Source organism: Pseudophryne corroboree, chromosome 1 (genome assembly GCF_028390025.1).
Source record: "Pseudophryne corroboree isolate aPseCor3 chromosome 1, aPseCor3.hap2, whole genome shotgun sequence".
In the NCBI taxonomy this organism is placed as follows: domain Eukaryota; kingdom Metazoa; phylum Chordata; class Amphibia; order Anura; family Myobatrachidae; genus Pseudophryne; species Pseudophryne corroboree.
The window spans coordinates 940785798-940803089 of NC_086444.1; the positions used below are offsets into that span (position 1 = coordinate 940785798).

Sequence of the window (17292 nt, forward strand, 5' to 3'; positions counted from 1 at the left end):
AAAGGCCAGGAAGCAGTTTCTTATTTTCTAAATATGACTAATTTGGATGAGAAAACACAACAATTTATTCTTGACGGTGTCTTCATATGGATGGCAAAGAAATAACTAAACGTGACACTGATGGGAAAGGGCCTAATTCAGACCTGATCACACCTCCGCGAATTTGCAGAGGTTTGCGATCGGATAGTCTCTGCCCAGCCAGAGTGAAAATGTGGCACATGCAAGTCTGCGTACGCCGTGTGAAAAGCGTTTCAAGCGCTGGTCAGCTGCAAATCCATTCGCAACTCACTCGACATCGAATGAGTTTTCCAGTCTGTGCGTAGCCCAGGACCTACTCCTACAATGAGTAAAAAACAGGCTGATCGGGCCAGAGCTGACGTCACATACCCTCCCTGAAAACACCTGGGAATGCCTGCGTTTTACCTGACATTTCCAGAAAATGGGCAGTTACCACCACAAACGTTTGCTTCCTGTCAATCAATCTGCATTCGTCTGGCGATCAAAAAAGACGCAGGATTTTTTCGCAGTTTGGCCTCACACCTGCGCATTATGATCCGTGTTTCGATAATCGGACACTTTCGCACAACAGCGATCAAGGGACTGTTCTGCCAAACTTGGAATGGTTGTGAGGTGTAAAATAGAAAATCAGGTATATTACTGTATATTGGAAGATAAAAACAAGAAGACAATATCACTGAACAAATTCCCTCACTCCTTCCTACTACAACCAGCTGCTGACGCTAGTAATGACACATTACGGTCTCCACATCCATACAGAATATAGCATAACCCCCCCCCTCCCCAGTGATGTCAGAAGGTCCCTTCTCCCACTCCGGTATAGAACCAACCATGATACAGTACTGTAGCCTAGACACAGTTATACCATTGAGACTCTTATAACAGACGTCACACAGCTCCAGAGCACCCTTTTACCAGAAGGCTGCTGTCTCCAATGAGGTGTGGGAAAGTTTATGCAGTGGCCATTTTATCGGAGACCGTGATACACATTAACGCACTGCAACCAACTCCGACAATATGGCTTCTACGTATGCCTCCGTGTACAGTTTCAGACGTGCTGACCCTTACGGGCCTGTGACGTGTCTGACAGCTCTCGTGTGTGCAAGATATATTTCTATTTATTACCTTAGTGCCGTAGTGAAAGTTACACGGTGCGTGCTGGAACCTGTGCCCCGCAGATAAGGTGAGAGGTTGGCAATGTACATACTGTAGTATTTACAGTACATGTGCTCACGGGCACACATTTGGACGTTACACTGGCAGGCATGCGAGTCTTCAGCCCCAGCGTGTTGGTTCCAGACACTTGCTTGTGGCTTCCAGAGACGAACTGCATACCAAATGTTCCTGTGTGGGTGTACAGTCAGCTGGACTATAACCAGAAGGCACAGTATACCAAGCATGTATCAATGGCTGCATGCTGTAGTTTATTCTAATAATGCTTATATTAGGGGATAGTGGCTCAAGTTCAAAACATGGGACCTCATGTGAACATCTAATGGGAATAGTAACCTGTGGCGAGAGGAGAGACCACCGTGCCCGAAGCGAGCCCACAAGGTTACACATTTCAATGTTCTGAACAGTTTAGCTATGTTAATCCAGGGGGTACCATGGTCTAAACTTGAACCGGGGATGGTGTTCTTGTTTGTGAGTTTAGTCCATTAACAGTTAAGTTGGGTATGGGTGGCGTTTGGGATCCCTCCAGTCACCATAACAACATCGGGATCCGAGGGCTTGGAATGCCGGCAGGGGGGCGAGCGCAAAGAAGCCCCTTGCGTGCTCGGTGGCGAGCTGTGCTGTGACTATTCCCACGAGTGGGAATCAATAGGCACTGTTAGTCGGCATGCTGTCGGTATTTTGAGGGGTCAGGATGCAAGCATCGGATCGCCGGTCACATAACTACATTCCGTTATGTCTTTGTTTTCTCTTATGTCCTAGAGGATGCTGGGGTTCCGTTTAGTACCATGGGGTATAGACGGGTCCACTAGGAGCCATGGGCACGTTAAGAGTTTAACAGTGTGGGCTGGCTCCTCCCTCTATGCCCCTCCTGTTTTGTGGGACTTGGGGGGGGGGGGGGGGGAGGAGGAACCAACTCTTGAAATTAATGGTTCTCTGTCTCCGCTGACAGGACACTGAGCTCCTGAGGGTGCTGATTGCAAGCCGCCCAAGGTGACCACTCACTCCCGCAGCACGGCCATCACCCCCTAACAGAGCCAGAAGAAAGAAGAGTGGTAAGTACAGCGCCGGCGGCCCAGTTAGCGGGTCACTGGTGGGAATGGCGGCACAACGGTGGGAGCGCAACTCTGACAGGCTGTGCTCCGGCAGGCGCAGACACACTGTGTTGGCGCTTGAGGGGCGTCCTGGGCCAGCGCAATTCACCCTAAACTGGTCACTCGGCTAACAGGGGCTAATCCCTGCTGTTGGCAACAAACACCTCAGGCCAGTATAAGCAACTTAGTGCGGGAAGCCGCGCGCCATTGCAAGGGACGGGGCTTCCTCTCAGAGTGAATCCAGCACTCACCAGCGCCATTTTCTCCCTGCAGATCATACAGACAGAGATGCTGACAGGGAGCGCTGCCTTCCACATAACTCCAGCATACCTCTGCGGTACCATGGTGTTATAGACAGGGGAGGGGGGTGTGATTATAGTACTGATTACCCTATTAAGGTTAATTAGTCAGCGCCAGGCTTTTATCATAATAACTGCCTACAAGGGCGCTATGTGGCTGGCTCCTTTTACTCTGTGACTCTCTGGAGGTACTCTGGGGGAAACTGTGTCTGACATTTTCCTGTGTGTGTGTATATATCCACTTTACCATGTCTAGGGACTCTGTTTCCTGTGCTGCAGAATGTGTATCTTCTCCCGATGAGTCTATCCCATGTACTCAGGACTGTAATGTAGTTTCCCAGCCTTCAGAATCCGAACCCCCCATGGGTGGATTCTTTAAGGGGTGTGATATCCCAGATTTCAACAAGGATGTCACATACTGAGAAAGAAATGCAGCTTTTGAGAAAATCTGTAGAGCAGAGATTTTCAACTTTTTACAACTCGCGGCACACTGAACAAGATCTATATATTGCCAAGGCACACTCAAATATAATGGTGATGCATAGTGCAGTTGCGTGCCCTAGGATGTCATGTCGCAGCTTCTCCATAGGTAACACCTGAGCCTCATCTGAGAAAGCCAGAAGAGCCGAACACTGCCTGGGCACAAAATTAGAACTGGTTCTGCAACCACTAAACCCACCAGTATTGATCGTCCCAGGGCCTCAGTTGCTGCAAAACACGGGCCTGGCTGTGCTTCTATGGCGGCACACCTGGAGAATGCTCAGGGCACACTAGTGTGCCACGGCACAGTGGTTGAAAAACACTGCTGTAGAGGGTTTGAAGTATTCAGCTCCCACTACTTCCTCAAACACCCCACCTACATACCCAAAAAACGTACATTTGCCCAGATAATGCAAGTTGACACTGATACCGACTCTGATACAGGGGACGGTGATGGGGATATGCAGGGGGGAGATTCATTCCTTGCTAGAGGGGTGCAGCTAATGATTGAAGCCATTAGGGATGTTTTACATACAGTGGGCCAAAAAAGTATTTGGACAGCCACCGATTGTGCAAGTTGACCCACTTAAAAAGATGTGAGAGGTCTGTAATTTTCATCACAGGTACACTTCAACTGTGAGAGACATAATCTGAAAAAAAAAAACTAGGAAATCACATTGTATGATTTTTAAACAATTTATTTGTATATTCTTGCGTAAAATAAATATTTGGACAATCAAAAAGTTTAACTCAATACTTTGTAATATAACCTCGGTTAGCAATTACAGAGGTCAAACGTTTCCTGTAGTTCTTGACCAGGTTTGCACACACTGTAGCAGGTATTTTGGCCCACTCTTCCATGCAGATCTTCTCGAGATCTGTCATGTTTTGGGGCTGTCGCCGGGCAACACAGACTTTCAACTCCCTCCACAGATTTTCTATTTGGTTGAGGTCTGGAGACTGGCTAGGCCACTCCAGGACCTTGAAATGCTTCTTACGGAGCCACTCCTTAGTTGCCCGGGCGGTGTGTTTGGGGGTCATTGTCATGCTGGAAGACCCAGCCATGTTCCATCTTCAATGCTCTTACTGAGGGAAGGAGGTTTTTGCCCCAAATCTCACGTTACATGGCCCCATTCATCCTCTCCTTAATACGGATCAGTCTTCCTGTCCCCTTTGCAGAAAATCAGCCCCAAAGCATGATATTTCCACCCCCATGCTTCTTGGGATGCCATTCATCATTCTTCTCCCTCCAAACACGGCGAGTAGAGTTTATACCAAAAAGTTCGATTTTGCTCTCATCTGACCACATTACATTCTCCCAATCCTCCTCTGGATCATCCAGATGGTCACTGGCAAACTTTAGATGGAAATTGGGAGGAGAAGAGAGAAGGAAACTGTATAGTTGACGCACTAAAGAAAAATTATTCATAAAATTTAACTTTATTAAGTATACATTAAAATATATTTAATCGACCCGGACTACAGTGAAACATAAGAGTTAAAATCAGACAGACTAACATATATGTGACTCCTAATAGATTGAAAATGTGAATAAAGATTTTAAAAAGCGTATCCGCGTGGGTTTCTTATGTTTAGCACTTATAGGGTTACTATATCTATCCCAGTGCTATCAAAGAGCAATCACTTCTAATGTTCACAACTGATTATATATCAGCTATCACAGCTGGTACAATAATTCACTATTATCACTGTAATTCCCTAAAATGTATAATCCTAAATAGGATCACCTGGGAATTAAACTTCTGTATGGCACAAATATCTTGCACCCACTATCCACACTGGTGCACACTTCATAGTGGAGAATTTAATCATGCATGTGGGGAAATTTTTTTATCCAGGGAGCATGTACATTCCAGTACTAGTGTGGGACTTTAAAGGATATAGCAATCCTAGTTTTATTATCTATCAGCCCACATATGGTTGCTCCCTGACGAAGCTGCCGTTACTGCAGTGAAACACGCGTGTAGGGCACATCGTGTCCGCGTGTGTTTAGTACAATGATGTTATAATACAAACGCATTTACAATGTTTAGTGTCAGTTGTTGTTAGTTCCCTGTGATGGAGAGAAAACTTTGAGCTGCAGAATATCAGTCATACATACCTGATGGTTTAATGCTTAATGCTTAGAAATATAAATGTTGAAACATTGTGTGACGATAGCTGTTAGCTCCTACTGATAGAGAAATCACACTGGGCTTTAGTGAATCCAATGTACATAATTAATAATGAGATATTCATATTAGTGTCTGGTAATAATCACCACTGATGATATAATTGATTTATACATACATACATATATATTTTTTGCTGTCTGGGCTTATATACAATAGCCAGAGTTCAATCTGAAAATTAGATCCTGTACAAGATATTAACAGCACTGTGTATGTTATTGTGCCCACACAAGACTGATACATTCTATCAACTGACACAGATACCAATAGGGCCGTGTAATCTGTGTCCACATAATTTGATACATTGTATTAGCTGCCATAGCCACTAATAATGCTGTCTCCATTCCATCATGTCTATTGATAGACTGTGATTCTCATAGTAAAATAAGTGGCTCAGATAGGAGCAGCGTGAGTTCCGTTACACTGTAACAAAGTATCAACATCTATGAGTCATAAGACAGCTTCAGGATTTAGCAGGGTATTGGAATAGCTACTTTTGTAAACTTTGACAAGGCTGCTCAGCTCACAGTGTCTAATATAATATTGACACAGTGTGATTTCCTTCACAGTCCAAATAGCCCTGACAGGTATAATATCAAATAAAGCATACTATAGCATTAAGTGGCAATAGTAAAGAGCCAATTAGCAGCTATATGGTTCAATAGGATGCAGAGACAGCCTTATTTGAAAGTATATATTCAGATATAAAGACTGCAAATATATTTATGTGGATCAGGACACACAGCAATACTTATAGTATGGGAATTATATATAATTCTCTCCTGATGTAAGAAAAGACACTAGTGGGTGGGAGACACAGACACTATAGCCCATTGGATTTAAGATATCACTGTGAAGTTATTTTTATATACGTATTACCATAGAAGATATTTGAATTACTTCTAACACTAATGCATGGGGGTTATTCCATATTTGTAATGGGATTGCTATATCTCTAAAATTCTTTATATTTTCTAATGAATTCAACATTGCACAGTAAAACCAATTTGTTTGATATATTGAAGTGTACATTCTAGCAGAACGTGAGTTTGATCTATACAGACGAATACTGTACCACAAGTGGGGTTGCTATACCCCTAAGGGAAATTATATTCTCTATACTCGCAGTCTGTTAAAATAGGACCAGGAAAAAAGGTCCGAGATATGTGGGCTGATAGATAATAAAATCAAGTCCCACACCAGTACTGTAATGTACATGCTCTCTGTCTAATGTTAAATTATTCAGGATTTAACATCAGACAGTAAGACCAATCTGTTCTGATATAGTGAGATGTACATTCTATCAGGATGTGATTTTGATTCATACAGACGAACACCATACTATAAGTGGGGCTGCTACACTCCTAAGGGAAATTATATTCTCTATACTTTCAGTCTGTTAAAATAGGGCCAATAAAAGGTCCCATGTATGTGGGCTGATAGATAATAAAACTAGGATTGCTATATCCTTTAAAGTCCCACACTAGTACTGGAATGTACATGCTCCCTGGATAAAAAAAATGTCCCCACATGCATGATTAAATTCTCCACTACGAAGTGTGCACCAATGTGGATAGTGGGTGCAAGATATTTGTGCCATACAGAAGTTTAATTCCCAGGTGATCCTATTTAGGATTATACATTTTAGGGAATTACAGTGATAATAGTGAATTATTGTACCAGCTGTGATAGCTGATATATAATCAGTTGTGAACATTAGAAGTGATTGCTCTTTGATAGCACTGGGATAGATATAGTAACCCTATAAGTGCTAAACATAAGAAACACACTCGGATACGCTTTTTAAAATCTTTATTCACATTTTCAATCTATTAGGAGTCACATACATGTTTGTCTGATTTTAACGCTTATGTTTCACTGTAGTCCGGGTCGATAAAATATATTTTAATGTATACTTAATAAAGGTTACATTTTATGAATAACTAATTTTTCTTTAGTGCGTCAACTATACAGTTTCTTTCTCTCTTCTCCTCCCAATTTCGATGTGCATATACTGTGGTTGACAGCACCCCCTGAACATAATCAGCATTGCCTGAGATAGAAGAAAGGGGACTATGTATGGGGTAGTAGGGTGATGATTACCCTACACTCGCAGTATTAGAATATTAGATACATTGAGTGTGCAGATATCCAACTCTTGCAAACTTTAGATGGGCCTGGACATGTGCTGGCTTATGCAGGGGGACCTTTCGGGCGCTGCAGGATTTCAATCCATGACGACGTAGTGTGTTACTAATGGTAACCTTTGACTGTGGTCCCAGCTCTCTTGAGGTCATTGACCAGCCCCCCCCCCCCCCCCCCCCATGTAGTTCTGGGCTGATTCCTCACCGTTCTCAAGATCATTGATACCCCACGAGGTGAGATCTTGCATGGAGCCCAGGGTCAAGGGAGATTGTCAGCGATCTTGTATTTCTTAATTTTTTTAATAATTGCGCCAACAGTTGATTTCTTCTCACCAAGCTGCTTGCCATTGTCGAGAGGCTCATCCCAGCCTTGTGCAGCTCTACAATTTTGTCCCTGGCGTCCTTAGACAGCTCTCTGGTCTTGGCCATGGTGGAGAGGTAGCAGTCTGACTGTTTGAGGGTGTGGACAGGTGTCTTTTATACAGATAACCAGTTCAAACAGGTGCCATTAATACAGGTAATGAGTGGAGGATAGAAGAGCTTCTTAAAGAAGAAGTAACAGGTCTGTGAGAGACAGAAATCTTGCTGCTTGGTAGGTGTCCAAATATTTATTTTCCACAAGAATATACAAGTAAATTGTTTAAAAATCATACAATGTTATTTCCTGTTTTTTCTTTGCAGTTGATGGAAATTACAGACCTCTCTCATCTTTTTAAGTGGGTCAACTTGCACAATCAGTGGCTGTCCAAATACTTTTTTGCCCCACTGTATTTCTGGGAAGGTACCTGAGCAGGAGGAGGAATCTTATTTACCAAAAATAAGAAATCCTCGCTTACCTTCTTTGCTTCAAAAGAGTTAAACTCTTTATTTTAAAAATCCTGGGAAAACCCAGAGAAGAAATTCCAGATCCGTAAAAGAATTCTTATTGCTTTCCCTTTCCCTGAAGAGGATAGAAAACAGTGGGAAAACTCACCTATAGTAGACGCTTCCGTATCTAGGTTGTCTAAAAAGGTGGTTTTACCTGTCCCTCGTTCAACCGCTTTAAAAGAGCCGGCTGAGCGCAAGATTGAGACTACGCTCAAATCACTATACACGGCTACTGGCGTGGCTTTAAGGCCCACTATTGCTTGTGCGTGGATTTCTAAGGCCATAGTACAGTGGTCAGGCACATTACTAGAAGACTTTGATACTATGGATAGGAGTGACATTGAATTGTTTTGACGTCACATACAGGATTCTGCAGGTTTCATGGTGGAGGCCATGAATGACCTTGGCATACTAAACGCAAGAGCTATTTCCATGGCGGTCTCGGCGCGCAGAGGACTCTGGCTACGCCAATGGACTGCGGATGCAGAATCCAAGAAAACTGCGGAGAACCTGCCCTTCACAGGTCAGGCTCTGTTTGGGGACGTATTGGATGCGTGCATCTCCACGGCAACTGCGGGTAAGTCAACCTATCTTCCCTCAGCAACACCATCGACTAGGAAATCTTATCCTACGTCTACACTGCAGTCCTTTCGGACCGCAAAAGTTAAGAAGTCCAAACCACCTCCCACTTTCTTCAGGGGTGGTCGAGGAAAGTACAGAAAACCTGCACCAACAGGTTCTCAGGAACAGAAACCAGGTTCTGCTTCCTCAAAATCTCCAGCATGACGGTGGACCTCCCAGCCTGAAGATCGGGCAGGTGGGAGCGAGACTAAAAAATTTCAGTCACTTCTGGGCGTCGTCATGCCCCGACCCCTGGGTAAGAGATATTGTTGCCCAGGGGTACAGACTGAAGCTTCAAGAACTCCCACCTCACATATTCTTCAAATCAGGCTTACCTGCTTCACTGACAGAAAGTGCTATCCTACAGGAAGCCATTCAAAAATTGGTTCAAACGAATGTTATTGTTCTGGTTCCACCTCACCTAAAACACAAGGGTTACTACTCAAACCTGTTGGTGGTACCGAAACCGCACAGTTCGGTAAGGCCGATATTAAACCTAAAGTCATTGAACGCATACTTGAGGGAATTCAAATTCAAGATGGAGTCTCTGAGAGCTGTGATCTCAGGTCTGGAGGAGGGGGAATTCCTAGTATCCCTGGATATGTACCTTCACATTTCGATCTGGCCGCCTCACCAGGCTTATCTCAGATTTGTGCTACTGGACTGTCACTATCAGTTCCAGGCACTGTCATTTGGTCTCTCGACAGCACCAACGGTGTTCACCAGGGTCATTGCAGAGATGATGCTACTCCTCTGCAGGCAGGTAGTGAACATAATTCCATATCTGGACGATCTGGTGATAAAAGCATCTTCCAGGAAGAGGTTGTTACAGAGTATTGCTCTCTCAACTCGACTACTCCAGGATCATGTGTGGATCCTGAACCTTCCAAAATCACATTTGGAGCCGACAAGGAGACTGCCTTTCCTGGGGATGATACTCGACACGGAAGTGCAGAGGCTGTTCCTACCGGTGGAGAAAGCGTTGGTGATCCAATCAATGGTACAGGATGTCCTGAAGCCAGCCCAGGTATTGGTTCATCAGTGTATTCGCCTTCTGGGGAAGATGGTAGCCTCCTACGAGGCTCTGCAGTACGGAAGATTCCATGCAAGGTCCTTCCAGCTGGGTCTCCTAGACAAATGGTTGGGATCACATCTTCACATGCACCAGCGGATACGCCTGTCACCAGAAGCCAGAATTTCACTCCTCTGGTGGCTGCAAACTTTTCACCTACTTGAGGGCTGCAGGTTCGGGATTCAGAACTGGATCCTTCTAACCATGGATGCAATTCTCAGAGGTTGGGGAGCAGTCACCCAAGGGGAAAATTTCCAAGGAAAGTGGTCAAGTCTGGAATCCATCCTTCCGATAAACATTCTGGAACTAAGGGCCATATACAATGGCCTTCTACAAGTGGCACATCTTTTACAAGATCAGGCCATTCAGGTTCAGTCGGACAATGTACCGACAGGGCGGAACGAAGAGCAATGTGGCAATGTCAGAGGTAACAAGAATCCGGGGGGCGCTGTCAGCAATCTTCATTCCGGGATTGGACAACTGGGAAGCGGATTTCCTCAGCAGACACGATCTCCATCCAGGAAAATGAGGTCTCCATCCGGAGGTGTTCGCAGAGGTGACAAGCTGATGGGGTGTACCTCAGATAGACTTCATTGCTCCAGACTGGCCAAGAAGGGCTTTATAAGCGGATCTTCTGGAATTACTGCTGGAGTATCCGAGGCCTCTTCCTCTTCGCGAGGACCTTCTACATCAGGGGCCGTTCGCCTATCAAGACTTACGCGCGGCTATGTTCGACGGCATAGAGGTTGAACGCCAGATCTTAGCTCAGAAGGGCATTCCGATCAAGGTCATTCGTACCCTGATACAGGCTAGGAAGGAAGTAAAGTCTAAACATTACCATCGTACTTGGAAAGTAAGGTTGGGATCCGCAAAGGTCCAGATTTCGGCCCTATCCATTTTCTTCCAGTAACAGTTGACTTCCCTCCCGGAGGTTCAGACCTTTTTGAAAGGGGTTCTGCACATCCAACCACCCTTTGTTCCTCCTACGGCACCTTGGGATCTTAATGCGGCGCTGCAGTTCCTGCAATCGGATTGGTTCGAGCCTTTACAGGAGGTGGATGTAAAGTTTCTTACTTAGAAGGCAGTCACACTGTTGGCATTAACATCTGCTAGACGTGTGTCGGAAATTGGGGGCCTTGTCATGCAAGAGCCCCTACTTGATTTTCCATGAGGATAGCGCTGAGCTCAGAACGCGTCAGCAATTTCTTCCAAAGGTTGTCTGCTTTTCATATCAACCAACCTATTGTGGTGCCAGTGGCTACTGACTCCTCAGTTACCTCAAAGTCCTTGGATGTTGTGAAGGCTTTGAACATTTATGTGGAGAGAAATTCTCGTCACAGGAAGTCGTATTCAGTAGTTGTCCTTTATGATCCCAACAAGATTGGGTGTCCTGCTTTTAAGCAGACTATTTTTCGCTGGATCAGGCTTACTATCCAGCATGCTTATTCTACGGCAGGCTTGCCGTGTCCAAAATCGTTTAAGGCCCACTCTACTCGTAAAGTGGGTTCTTCCTGGGCGGCTGCCCTGGGTGTCTCGGCTTTACAGCTTTGCCGTGCAGCTACTTGGTCAGGGTCGAACACGTTTGCTAATTTCTACAAGTTCGATACTTTGACCAAACTTTAGGTCCTCAGAGGCCAATCTGTTCTGCAGTAACCACAGCACTCTCCCTCCCGTACTGGGAGCTTCGGTACATCCCCATGGTACTAATTGGAACCCCAGCATCCTCTAGGCCGTAGTCCGTAGAGGATGATGGGTGCCTGCCCAGTGCTTCGTATTCCTGCATTGTTACTTGGTTAAGTATTGGTTTAGTCGTAGCTGAATCATTTCAGTTTGGATAGCTTGGCTTTCCTTTTGTTGTACCTGTGAGCTGGTGTGAATCTCACCACTATCTGTGTATTTCCTTCTCTCGAAGTATGACCGTCTCCTCGGGCACAGTTTCTAGACTGAGTCTGGTAGGAGGGGCATAGAGGGAGGAGCCAGCCCACACTAGTAAACTCTTAAAGTGCCCATGGCTCCTAGTGGACCCGTCTATACCCCATGGTACTAATTGGAACCCCAGCATCCTCTACGGACTACGAGAAAAAGCTTTACCGGTAGGTAATTAAAATCCTATTTCTCTTACGTCCTAGAGGATGCTGGGAACTCCGTAAGGACCATGGGGAATAGACGGGCTCCGCAGGAGACATGGGCACTAAAAAGAACTTTAGATATGGGTGTGCACTGGCTCCTCCCTCTATGCCCCTCCTCCAGACCTCAGTTTGATCCTGTGCCCAGAGGAGACTGGGTGCATTACAGGGAGCTCTCCTGAGTTTCCTGAAAGAAAGTGATTTTGTTAGGTTTTTTATTTTCAGGGAGCCTGCTGGCAACAGACTCCCTGCATCGAGGGACTGAGGGGAGAGAAGCAGACCTACTTAACTGCTAGGCTCTGCTTCTTAGGCTACTGGACACCATTAGCTCCAGAGGGAGTCGGAACGCAGGTCTCTCCTAGCTGTTCGTCCCGGAGCCGCGCCGCCGTCCTCCTCACAGAGCCGGAAGATAGAAGCCGGGTGAGTATGAGAAGAAAGAAGACTTCAGAGGCGGCAGAAGACTTTGGATCTTCACTGAGGTAACGCTGCGCGCCATTGCTCCCGCACAACACACACACGGCAGGCACTGTAAGGGTGCAGGGTGCAGGGGGGGCGCCCTGGGCAGCAATTAAACCTCCGGTCTGGCAAAATCAGGGCATATATGGGCTCTACATTATATATGAGATCCCCCGCCAGTTTTTTAATTAAATCGCGGGACCGAAGCCCGCCGCTGAGGGGGCGGAGCTTGATCCTCAGCACTCACCAGCGCCATTTTCTCCACAGCACCGCTGAGAAGCTGGCTCCCCGGACTCTCCCCTGCTGAACACGGTGACAGAGGGTTTGAAAGAAGAAGGGGGGGGGGGCACATAATTTGGCGCAGGGTTTTATATATATATATATATATATTAAAAGCGCTATCTGGGTAATTTTTTCCCCTGGGTCATTGGCGCTGGGTGTGTGCTGGCATACTCTCTCTCTGTCTCTCCAAAGGGTCTTGTGGGGAACTGTCTCCAGATAGAGAATTCCCTGAGTGTGTGGTGTGTCGGTACGCGTGTGTCGGCATGTCTGAAGCGGAAGGCTCTTTTAGGGAGGAGGTGAAGCAAATGAGTGTGGTGTCTCCATCGGCAACGCCGACACTTGACTGGTTGGATATGTGGAATGTTTTAAATGCAAATGTGAATTTATTGCACAAAAGGTTGGACAAAGCTGAGTCCAGGGAGTGTACAGGGAGTCGAACCCTGCCTTTCACTATGTCGCAGGGACCTTCTGGGTCTCACAAGCGCCCACTATCCCAAATAGTAGACACCACTGATACCGACACGGATTCTGACTCCAGTGTCGACTACGATGATGCAAAGTTGCAGCCAAAATAGGCGAAAAGTATTCATTATATGATCATTGCAATAAAAGAGGTGTTGCATATCACAGATGACCCCTCTGTCCCTGACACGAGGGTGCGCATGTATAAGGAAAAGAAACCTGAGGTAACCTTTCCACATTTCACGAGCTGAACGAATTATTTGAAAAGGCTTGGGAATCTCCAGACAAAAAGCTGCAGATTCCCAAAAGGATTCTTATGGCGTATCCGTTCCCGACTAAGGACAGGATACGGTGGGAATCCTCCCCGAGGGTGGATAAAGCGTTGACTCGTTTATCCAAAAAGGTAGCGCTGCCATCTCAAGATACAGCAACCCTCAAGGATCCTGCTGATCGCAGGCAGGAGACTACCTTGAAGTCTATTTACACACATACTGGTACCTTACTCAGACCGGCGATACCGTCGGCTTGCGTTTGCAGCGCTGTAGCAGCGTGGACAGATACCTTATCTGCTGATATAGATACGCTGGATAAGGAAACCATTTTATTGACCCTGGGTCATATTAAAGATGCTGTCCAGGATGCATACCTTCATGTCCCCATATATCCGCATCAGGCGTTCCTGAGATTTGCTGTACAGGATTGTCATTACCAATTTCAGTCGTTGCCGTTTGGGCTTTCCACGGCACCGAGAATTTTCACCAAGGTAATGGCGGAAATGATGGTGCTCCTGCGCAAGCAGGGTGTCACAATTATCCTGTACTTGGATGATCTCCTAATAAAAGCGAGATCGAGAGAACAGTTACTGAACAGCGTATCCCTCTCCCTGAGGGTGTTGCAACAGCACGGCTGGATTCTCAATATCCCGAAGTCACAGTTGGTTCCAACGACTCGTATGCCTTACTTAGGCATGGTTCTGGATACAGACCAGAAAAGGGTTTATCTTCCGACGGAAAAGGCCCAAGAACTTGTGTCTTTGGTCAAGGACCAATTGAAGCCAAAGAGGGTGTCGGTGCATCACTGCACTAGAGTTCTGGGAAAGATGGTGGCGACTTACGAGGCCATTCCATTCGACAGGTTCCATGCGAGAACTTTTCAAATGGACCTTCTGGACAAGTGGTCCGGGTCTCATCTACAGATTCATCAGATGATCACCCTGTCCCCCAAGGCCAAGGTATCTCTCCTGTTGTGGGTGCAGAGTGCTCACCTTCTGGAGGGTCGCAGGTTCGGCATTCAGGACTGGGTTCTGGTAACCACGGACGCGAGCCTCCGGGGTTGGGGAGCAGTCACACAGGGGAGAAACTTCCAGGGTCTCTGGTCAAGCCAGGAGGCTTGTCTTCACATCAACGTACTGGAATTGAGGGCCATATACAACGGCCTTCGTCAAGCGGAGTCTTTCCTTTGCGACCTACCGGTTCTGATTCAGTCAGACAACATCACCGCAGTGGCTCATGTAAACCGCCAAGGCGGAACAAAGAGCAGAGTGGCAATGGCAGAAGCCACCAGGATTCTTTGCTGTGCGGAAAATCATGTTAGCGCTCTGACAGCAGTCTTTATTCCGGGAGTGGACAACTGGGAAGCAGACTTCCTCAGCAGACACGATCTACATCCAGGAGAGTGGGGACTTCATCAGGAAGTCTTCGCAGAGATTGCAAGTCAGTGGGGACTGCCTCAGATAGACATGATGGCGTCACGCCTCAACAAAAAGCTACCGAGGTATTGCGCCAGGTCAAGGGACCCTCAGGCGGTAGCAGTGGACGCCCTGGTGACACCGTGGGTGTTCCAGTCGGTCTATGTGTTTCCTCCTCTTCCTCTCATCTCCAAGATTTTGAGAATCATAAGACGAAGAGGAGTACAGACAATTCTCATTGTTCCAGATTGGCCTCGAAGGGCCTGGTATCCGGATCTGCAGGAAATGCTCACAGAAGATCCGTGTCCTTTTCCTCTCAGAGAGGACCTGTTACAACAGGGGCCCTGTCTATTCCAAGACTCACCGCGGCTGCGTTTGACGGCATGGCGGTTGAACGCCGGATCCTAGCGGAAAAGGGCATTCCGGATGAGGTCATTCCTACTCTGATAAAGGCTCGGAAGGACGTGACAGCAAAACATTATCACCGTATTTGGAGGAAGTATGTCTCCTGGTGTGAGTCCAGGAATGCTCCTCCGGAGGATTTCCATCTGGGCCGGTTCCTTCACTTCCTACAGACTGGAGTGAATTTGGGCCTAAAATTAGGCTCCATTAAGGTTCAGATTTTGGCCCTATCCATTTTCTTTCAGAAGGAATTGGCTTCTCTTCCGGAAGTACAGACTTTTGTGAAGGGAGTGCTGCATATCCAGCCTCCTTTTGTGCCTCCAGTGGCACCCTGGGACCTTAATTTGGTGTTACGTTTCCATAAGTCTCACTGGTTTGAACCTCTTTAAATGGTGGAATTTAAGTATCTCACTTGGAAAGTGGTCGTGTTGTTGGCCTTTGCATCGGCAAGGCGAGTGTCTGAATTGGCGGCTTTATCTCACAAAAGCCCCTATCTGGTTTTCCATGTGGATAGAGCAGAGTTGCGGACTCGTCCTCAATTTTTGCCCAAGGTGGTTTCATCTTTTCATATAAACCAACCTATTGTGGTGCCTGTGGCTACGCGGGACTTGGAGGATTCTGAATCCCTTGATGTGGTCAGGACATTGAAAATTTATGTAGCCAGAACGGCTAGGGTGAGGAAAACAGAGGCTCTGTTTGTCCGGTATGCAGCCAACAAGGTTGGTGCTCCTGCTTCTAAGCAGACTATTGCTCGCTGGATCTGTAACACGATTCAGCAGGCTCATTCTACGGCTGGATTGCCGGTACCAAATTCGGTAAAGGGCCCATTCCACTAGGAAGGTGGGCTCTTCTTGGGCGGCTGCCCGAGGGGTCTCGGCATTACAGCTTTGCCGAGCGGCGACTTGGTCGGGTTCAAACACCTTTGCAAAGTTCTACAAGTTTGATACCCTGGCTGATGAGGACCTCATGTTTGCTCAATCGGTGCTGCAGAGTCATCCGCACTCTCCCGCCCGTTTTGGAGCTTTGGTATAATGCCCATGGTCCTTACGGAGTCCCCAGCATCCTCTAGGACGTAAGAGAAAATAAGATTTTAAGCCTAACTGTAAATCTTTTTCTCCTAGTCCGTAGAGGATGCTGGGCGCCCGTCCCAGTGCGGACTACATTCTGCAAGACTTGTATATAGTTATTGCTTACATAAGGGTTATGTTACAGTTTTGATCAGTCTCGGGCTGATGCTGGTTTGTTTCATACTGTTGACTGGTTCGTATATCCAGGTTATACGGTGTGGATGGTGTGGGCTGGTATGAATCTTGCCCTTAGATTAACAAAAATCCTTTCCTCGTACTGTCCGTCTCCTCTGGGCACAGTTTCTCTAACTGAGGTCTGGAGGAGGGGCATAGAGGGAGGAGCCAGTGCACACCCATATCTAAAGTTCTTTTTAGTGCCCATGTCTCATGCGGAGCCCTTCTATTCCCCATGGTCCTTACGGAGTCCCCAGCATCCTCTACGGACTAGGAGAAAAAGATTTACCGGTAGGTTTAAAATCTTATTTTTACAATACTAACACACAGTAACCTACACCGTGTGTGTGATTAGTTCTTGTGTACAGAGCTTAAAGGCCAGTACTCACGGCCCGATGCTGGAGAGATGTGTGCTGAGCGAACCGCTCAGCACACATCTCTCCCGGCGCTCAGCACAGCGCGATCTGTGCTGAGCGTGCGGGGGGAGACGGGGGGGGGGGGGGGGGCGCTCACTTCACCCAGCTGGTGAAGTGAGCGACCCGCTAGATTGGTCTGCATGCAGGCCAATCTAGCAGCAGCGATAGCGATGCGCGGGGCTGCGCATCGCTATCGCTGTTAGGGCTACACACGGAGCGATCTTGCTGAAAATCTAAGCAATCTTGTCAGATTGCTTATA

The 17292-nt window shown here is 46.7% G+C and overlaps 1 protein-coding gene across 2 annotated transcripts in view; it reads left to right on the plus strand.

Moving 5' to 3' along the window:
* The first annotated feature begins 1032 nt into the window (after positions 1–1032).
* Positions 1033–17292, plus strand: part of ELMOD2 (ELMO domain containing 2) — a 142636-nt gene continuing 126376 nt past the window's right edge. Inside the window, exon 1 of one of the 2 annotated variants that reach the window (XM_063920379.1) lies at positions 1033–1201. The gene's annotated coding sequence lies outside the window, so the exon portion shown is untranslated. Of the gene's footprint in view, positions 1202–2160; positions 2247–17292 lie in introns of those variants that run through there. The other variant, XM_063920380.1, reaches the window with a different exon arrangement.